The following is an 8,227-nucleotide window of genomic DNA, read 5'->3' on the forward strand; positions in this document are numbered from 1 at the left end:
CTCAGATTGATGTGTAGGCTGAAAAGCAAAATAGGCTGGGAGGGACTGATTACAAGATTTTTATTCCTCTTCATAACACAGTCTGGCAGACTCCCCTATACACCAGACACTTCTATAGCCCCCACGAAGAACCAGAAATCATATCTGATGGGCTTCGATGTGGGAGACACAAGGGATGGGAGAAGTTTCCATTGTGGAATTTTACCAGTGACAGAGAGAAAGGGAACGAAACACAGTCTTGTGACCAGCTTCTTAAACAGGTATATGAGCAGGGTTGCTTGGCTCTCCAGGTGAGAACTCCCGGCCAGCCTTGCCTGGAAATCATCTGTGCTGGGCCTGCTGGTCTTGCCCTGTGGCACTTAACTGAAAAGCGGTCTCAGAACTATACACACGTGCTCTAAATGGGAAGGCCGGGACCATGACGAGGGACTTAGCAGCTGGTGCTCTGGTGCCCAGGCAAGAGGACGCGCTGCTGGAGCAGCAGCCGCAGCAGGAGCCTCTGGAGGGCTGAGTGACAGCTCGGGGAGGAGACGGTCCTCTCCTCCCAGCGGGGGATCCTTCAGTGTGACAGGCGCAGCTTTTACTACAAACCCAGCCGCTTGTTACCCAAAGCAGCAATTCGCCCACGGGGACTCTCTGGAAACCCAGCAGCAGGATCAGCCGCAGGCGGTGCCAGCAGCAATAGGAGGCGTCCCTGGCCACGCATCCCGCAGTGAAGAGTAGGAAGAGGACTCCGATCGGCTGGACTCTCATCCGCGGCAACCGGCAGAGAGCCGCATCGCGTCCCCTCTCCAAGGACTGGCCTGGACACCCAGTGGGGGCAGAAGCTCCCAGTAGCACACAGCAGCTGCAGAACCCACGGGCACCCCCCAATCTCGTCACCACCCAGCGGCAGCTTCCAAGCTGGATACCCAGCAGCACCCTGCAGCAGCAGCTGCCCAGCTGGGCACCCAGCAGCAGCAGCCTCCCAGCTGGGCACCAAGCAGCACCCTGCAGGGGCATTAGCTAAGGGTGGCATCCAGCCGCGCACAGCACCAGCTCTCCAGGGTGCCCTTCCTCACCAGCCGCAGCACCGGATAGCAGCACCCAAGGCCAGCAGCGCCGACGGGGCCACCATGGCCCTGCTCAAGCTCTCCCTCATGGCCTTCAGCTTCGTCTTCTGGGCGGCGGGGCTGACCATGCTCACCTTGGGCATCTGGGCCAAGATCTCGCTGGGCAGCTACCTGGTGCTGTCCGCCAACCAGTACCCCAACACCCCCTTCATCCTGCTGGCCACGGGCGCCGCCGTCCTGGTCTGGGGCTTCCTGGGCTGCTTCAGCGCCGCCACCGAGCACCGCTGCCTCCTGCGCACCTACGCGGCCTTCCAGCTGGCGGTGCTGGCGGCCGGGCTGGCGGCGGGGCTCTCGGCGTTGTTCTACCGCAGGGACATTGCCGAGGGCTTCCGGGCCGGGCTACGGGAGGCGGTGCGCGTCTACGGCGAGAACGAGCAGAAGGCGGACGCCCTGGACTCCCTGCAACGCGCCCTGGACTGCTGCGGGGCCGAGAGCTACCGCGACTGGCTCGCCTCGCCCTGGTCCCTGGCGCAGCCGGCGCGCAACGGCTCGGTGCCGGGCAGCTGCTGCCGGGCGCGCCGAGGCTGCCAACACAGCCCGCTGCCGCCCGAAGCCCGCGGCATCCACCGCGACGGCTGCTTCGCCAAGGTCTCTGGCTTCGTCAGCGACAACCTCTTCTACATCGCCACGGCCGCGCTGGGGCTGGCGCTGCTGCAGGGCGTGGGCATCGTGCTGGCCTGCCTGCTGGCCGCCCGCCTGCGCCCCGCGCCGCGCTGAGCGCGCCCCTCCAGCGCCGGCCGCGGGGTTCCCAGCGCCCGGCCCTGATCGCCCGCCCGCAGCGCCCGGCCGGGGGGTTCCCAGCGCCCGGCCCTGATCGCCCGCCCGCAGCGCCCGGCCGGGGGGTTCCCAGCGCCCGGCCCTGATCGCCAGCCCGCAGCGTGCCGGGCCCGGGATGTTCCCAGCTCCCGGCCCCGCCCGCAGCGCCCGGCCGTGGGGTTCCCAGCGCCGAGTTCCGACAGCAGTGCCGGGCCTCGATAGCAGCGCCTAGCCGGGGTGTTCTCAGCGCCCGGCCCTGATCGCCCGCCTGCAGTGCCCGGCCGGGGGGGTCCCAGCCCTCGGCCCTGATCGCCCGCCCGCAGTGCCCGGCCGGGGGGTTCCCAGCGCCCAGTTCGGACAGCAGCGCCCGGCCCTGATCGCCCGCTCGCAGCGCCCGGCCCCAAGCGCCCCCAGCGCCCGACTTCGCCCGCCCGCAGCTCCCGGACGGGGTATTGCCAGTCCCCGAGCCCGCCCGGCCGCAGCGCCCGGCCCGGGGTGTTCCCTGCGCCCTCGCCCCCGCCTTCTGCCCCGGGATTCCCTCTTCGGAGCCCGTGCTCCTCCCATCGCTGCGGCTGTCCGTCCCGCAGCCCCCCCCCTCCGCTAAGCCTATCCCGGGCACCCACCCCCCAAGCACTGCTCTGAGCACTGACTGGCCACCACTACTACGTGCCGTATCCGCTCCTTCCCCCAGCTGCCTGGACAGCCCCCTGCCGCGCTTCTCCGGGGCCTGGATCAGCGCCACCTTCCCCTCCCTCCTCGTCTGGGGACTGGAGCTGCAGAAACTCTCCCCCACCCCCACGTCTTATCTGCTCCCCCCATGACATCCCCCTCCCCCACCACCTCCTTGGAGAACCAGATCGGCAGCACCAACTCTCCGCCCCTGTCCCCTTGCCTTCCCCCGGCCTCAGCCCTCCCGGGGAGCTCATCCGCCCGCACGCGCCCGGAAACCCTGGCTGGGCTGGAGACTTTCCCGTACAAACGGCGGCGGGAGGAAGAACGAGCATCGCTCTCCCGGGCCGGCCGGCGGGTGAGACTTTCCTGTAACATACACATGTCCCTGCAAGGGGAGAGAGGGTGGGGGTCTGGGCACAAGAGGGGCTTTCCCCGCCAGCGAGGTCAGCGGAGTTTCCCTGAGCGAAGAGCGGGGTTTGATTTTCCAAAGGGAGCTGCTGTTATCTCGCCAGACAATGCGCGGCTGTAGGTTTCAGCTGGTGAAAGGGGCTTTCAACAGACCCCTCGGGTGGCCGGCTAGTTCCGGGAATAATCCTGGGAAGGCCACAAGGCTGGGACAGCTAAGTGCTTCCGTAGGGAATTGCAAGTCCCCCAGTAATGCAGGGCCACCCCGGACTTTTGCTCTTCAGCTGCGGTCCAGGTCCCGCCCCCGGGTCCTCGCTGCTGAGCGGAGATTGTTCGTATTGAACGTAAGTTAACGAAAGTTGCAGCATCGGCGCACCCCGCTCCTCTCTCGGGGAGCTGTACGCGCTCTCGGCCTTGCAAGGCTCCCCCTTATTGGTACCCCACAGTCAGCGAGCCTTTGACATCCCCAGGGGGCTGTACCAGCAACAACAGGTCAAGGACAGCCAGGTCCAAGTCAGGGCAGGCTCCAGGCGCCAGCATAGCAAGCAGGTGGGCAGCCAATGAAGAGAGGGGCCATATGTGTGACTGTTCAGCAGCAATTCAGGTGGGCCATCACTCCCCCTCTGGGAGTGAAGGCCCTGCTGCCGAATTGCAGCTGCATTGTAGAAGAAGCAGTGGTAGAGCTGCCGCCCATCGCAAAGGGGGGCTTTTTTTCTTTTGGTGCTTGGGGCAACAAAAACCCTAGAGCTAGCCCTGATCGGAGTGAGGAGACGGGAAACCCCCCCACTGACTTCAGGGGGAAGGAGGAGGAGAAGGTCTATGCGATTTCTAACGCATTCTTGAGTGCAAGTTAAGACAGTCCTTTGTTCGCTTAGGACACGGATGAGCGTCCATTGAATCTTTGTCCCCCGATTTCCGTGAGGGCAGGTTCAGAGTCTCGTGCTAGTTTACAGAACGATGTTCAGTCTTGCAATTCTCCCTTGTTCTAAAGATCCTGCTTTAACATGGCTCTTGCTCCTCTCCCAGCCCTTTAAAAAGTGGTTGCTTATGGTCATAACAGTGGTTTTCCTCTATCACCAAGGGTGGGTTAGACTATAGAAGAGATCGGCAACTTTTGGCCCGGCGGGAAGCGGCAGCCAGCACATCCCTCAGCCAGCGCCGCTTCCTGCAGCCTCCATTGGCCTGGAGCCGCAAACTGCAGCCAGTGCGAGCAGTGACCAGCCAAACCTGCGGACGCCTGCCAGGGTACTTACCCTGGTAAGCTGCAAGCCAAAGGTTGCTGATCCCTGGGCTCTATTATGTGCAATGTACAAGCTTTGTATTGCCCACCGACCAGCTTCAGAACGACAAAAGGCCATGCAGTAGAAGCCCTAGCAAAAGAAAAGGTTCACTTTTAAGAGCTCATTTTTGCTCCCCCACATCCAGGAGCGGCGCCAGGGTTTTTGGCGCCCTAGGCGGGGGTCCTTCCGCACTCCCGGTCGTTGGCAGCAATTCTGCGGCAGGGGGAGGGGCCTTCCATGCTCCCAGTCTTCACTCACTCTGGATGCCTGCTGCTGAAGTGCCCTGAAGGACCCGCCGCAGAATTGCCACCGCCGAGCCAGAGCGCGAAAGGACCCCCCGCCGCCGAATTGCCGCCGAGGATGGCAAAATGCCACCCCCCCAAATCCTGGTGCCCTAGCGGTCGCCTAAATGGAAGCACCGGCCCTGCCCACATCCCCGCTTTAGTTTCCCCTAAAATGGGCATTTACCTGCTGTTTTAACCTGTGTCTCCCTCCGAACTCAAACCCTTCATAGGCAGAGCAATGGCCTTTTTATCCCGCCAACTAGATGAATGATGACAGGCTCAGCAGAAGCCTTGGGGGAGGGCAGAAAGAGGATGGTTTCTGCAGGTGGAAGGCAGTTTCAGGCTGGAATTTTTGCAGAAGGAACTTGCCACCTTCAGTGAAATCAACTGCAAAAGGCTATTCGCAACGTGTTATCAGAACACCGGGGAATTTTTGACAGTAAACAGCGATCACAAGCTGTGTTTGAATCAAGTGAGCCAGCTAGGAGCCCGGGGAGTTTCTGACTGACAGAGCTCCTGTCACAATGTACCATCGCCAACAGACAATCGCCACCCTGTGATCCTCAGCCATTGAAATAGTCACCTAAGGATTAGTAGGGGTTGCAAGATCTAGTCCAAAGTGCATGAAATAAATAGATGGGGCAGATGCTTTTTAGCATTGTAAAACTTCCTCCCAGAGAAGCCTAACCAGCCCGTCTTCTCCCAAACCCATCGCTGGCTTTTTAACTCTCTTTTGCTTGTTCCGTAGGAATGGGATTGCTGGAGCGGGGAAGTGGTCAGTTACTAATATTGCTCCATGTCAGAGAGGCTTCCCTCTCAATAAGGAAGGAGGGCAGGCCCAAGTGGGAAACCCGCTTAGCCAACAAGCTGTTTGAATTGATTGTCCTAACACTGCAGCTCCAAGGAGAGCTGGGTGACTGCAATTTTCAGTTGTGCCCCCCTCCAAGATGTGGCACATGTGCAAAGGAGGAAAGTGAGCTTTCCGATCCCTGCCTTTACAGGAAGAAAATGTCCTCTTCTGTTAGCGCTCCTTTCAGGCTGACTGTCCGCTGTCCGGGGAATTTCAATTCTAGAGCTTTGCAACTGCACTGGACAACCTTCACAGTGAAACCCAGAGTCTGCTTGCAATGAGCCTGAAGGGGGCTTGATCGACAGGATTCCAAGTGGGCAGCTCTAGGGCACTGGTTTTCAGGCTGTGGTCCGGACCCTGGGGGACTGCACACTACGTTTAAGATTTCCAGAGGGGTCCATCTCCATTCAATATTTAAGGGTCCATACATGCAACGAAGGTTGGATGTCCTAGAGCAGTGTTTTCAAGTCTTCTTGAGGGAGAAGAACGTCACCTACAATTCTTACCTTTAGGATCAAATACTGCTTTATTATAAACAGAACAGGAGTACTTGTGGCACCTTAGAGACTAACACATTTATTTGAACATAAGCTTTTGTGGGCTACAGCCCACTTCATCAGATGCAAAGAATGGAACATATAGAAAGGAGATGAAAAGGTGTGTGTATGTGTGTATCTCCTTTCTATATGTTCCATTCTTTGCATCTGATGAAGTGGGCTATAGCCCACTAAAGCTTATGCTCAAATAAATGTGTTAGTCTAAGGTATCACAAGTACTCTGTTCTTTTTGTTGATATAGACTAATACGGCTGCTACTCTGAAACCTGCTTTATTATATTTCACATTATTTTCATTGCTATATCAGGTCAGTCCCTGGCCTAGGCCATATGCTACCTATGGTTTGGGTCACATGGAAGAATTTTTCTGATTTTTTCCCCAGAACGTAGTGTACACAACTGGAAAGGCTCTGCATTGATTCTTTGGAGTAAGAAACCATTATGGGGTTGTTGGTGTCACTAGGCATAACCCTAGGTAACTCGGAAAGGTGATAGACCACAAGTGTCAATGAAGCCCTCCTGTTGTAGGCCTCAATGAACCAATGTTCCTCCATGTTAAACACTTTGTGTAACCTAGTGTAACCTAAAGTACTAATAGCTGCAAAAATGTAGTGTTAGCAGTTTTGGTTGTAACAGCCAGTTCTCTGCTGTAATACATTGAAGCTCGGCTAAAGCCCGCTCAAGGCCGTTTTAAGATACTGTATACATGTCTCAGCAGCGGAGAGGGGAGAGGAAGGGGGAGACAAAAGATTGAATGAGAAAAGATACTGCAGCTGGATGGGAAAGGAGGGGGGAGTAAGAAATCAGCTAGTCAGCAAGAAAGTTTTGTAGTAAACAACTGGGATATAAAAGGAAGAAACTGCTTGTTTTAGGGGTGCAGGATCCGAGATTGTTATTTCTCCCTTGCACCTTATTTGAGCTCAAATAAATTTGGTTGTTTGCTTCTCCACCCTGGTGTGTTTATTGGCTCTTAAGCACTCTGGGCAACGAACCACTGTTGCTTGCCTCTGGCACTGCTGTGCCTGCAACAGGGTGCAGACTGGGAAGAGGTTTCCCCATGAGAAAATCTTTGGGCAGTAGCTCTTCTCTTTTTGCCTGTGTACATAATACCTTTCACAAGGAGCCTGGTCCTGACTGGGGCATTTAGGTACTACCACAAACACAACAACAACCACTAGCAACTTTTTGCACACACTTATTTAAAACATTAGCTGCACCAGTTAATTTTCAGGGGATCCTCTTAGTCTGCAATCTGATGGGAGAGGATCATTCCAACTCATCCCCACCACCCTCTCTTTAGCAGAAGGGGACACAGTTATTACTTTGTTCTTTTTTTAAAAAAAGTTTAACTATTATTATATTTAAAAATCCTGCTCCAAGTAATTTCATTTCTGGGACCCTGATTCAAATGATCCTTTTTCATTTCAGAGTCTAGCCACTAGGTGTTGTGTTATTGTATTAACTATAGTGCCATATTTCTCCAGGTGAAGTCAGTAGCAAAACTCCTATTGACTTCAAAAGGAAGGAGGTTCTTATTTTGAAATATGATATCTGGAGTCTTTGCTCTTTAAAAATACCTGAAAATCTCCATCTTTTCCATTGTTTAAGGTTTATTAACATATCTCCTGTTCTGTTATTCAGTCATGTCCTTAACTTATGAGAAAGTCTGCCTGATTTCAGTGAGAATTTGTCCCAACTGCAGGTCCAGGTTTATTGAAAATGTAAAAATGTTTTCTTCAAGGAGTCAGTTACAATTTGAATGTTAATCACTGTGCCTGATTTGTCTATACTACTCTCAAAAAGGTGCAATATCAAGGAAGTGAGGAACCAAGCTTAATATTTCTTAAACAAATAGTAAAATACTAAGTAAATTACCTTAGGCTTGTATTAATTTTATAATGCCTGGATATTGGTTGACAACTTATAACATGATGTAAATAGCCATTTCCAAGAGAAAGATATATATATGTATTGATATTTAAGTGAGTCTGCTGAACAGATACTCCAAAGAATGCTAATGATTAAAAGTCATTTTTCACAGTCAACCAGAGTGTTTAAATCAATATCTCAGTGTTTTCAACTTAAGAAGTGTAATACAACTCAAAGGCAGGACAAAAGAATACAGTGCAGTTCAGGCATTTAAACTGATTCTGCAAGACTGAGCCCTTGTTTGGAAAATAAAGGACAATAGTACATCAGTTCACTTATTCAGAGAATTATTCTGATCTGAGTGGACAGTTTTCTTTATGAGCTGGAGGGGAATTTTGAGATACATACAAAAACAATTGACAAAAAATTAATTGCTACATTAT

The 8,227-nt window shown here is 54.4% G+C and overlaps 1 pseudogene; it reads left to right on the forward strand.

Annotated features, from left to right (window-relative positions):
• Positions 1–1,115: 1,115 nt before the first annotated feature.
• On the forward strand, positions 1,116–1,829 carry LOC115645188 (annotated as a pseudogene).
• The last annotated feature ends 6,398 nt before the right edge of the window (positions 1,830–8,227 follow it).

The sequence above is a fragment of the Gopherus evgoodei genome, chromosome 1 (genome assembly GCF_007399415.2).
Source record: "Gopherus evgoodei ecotype Sinaloan lineage chromosome 1, rGopEvg1_v1.p, whole genome shotgun sequence".
NCBI classification, from domain to species: Eukaryota; Metazoa; Chordata; order Testudines; family Testudinidae; genus Gopherus; species Gopherus evgoodei.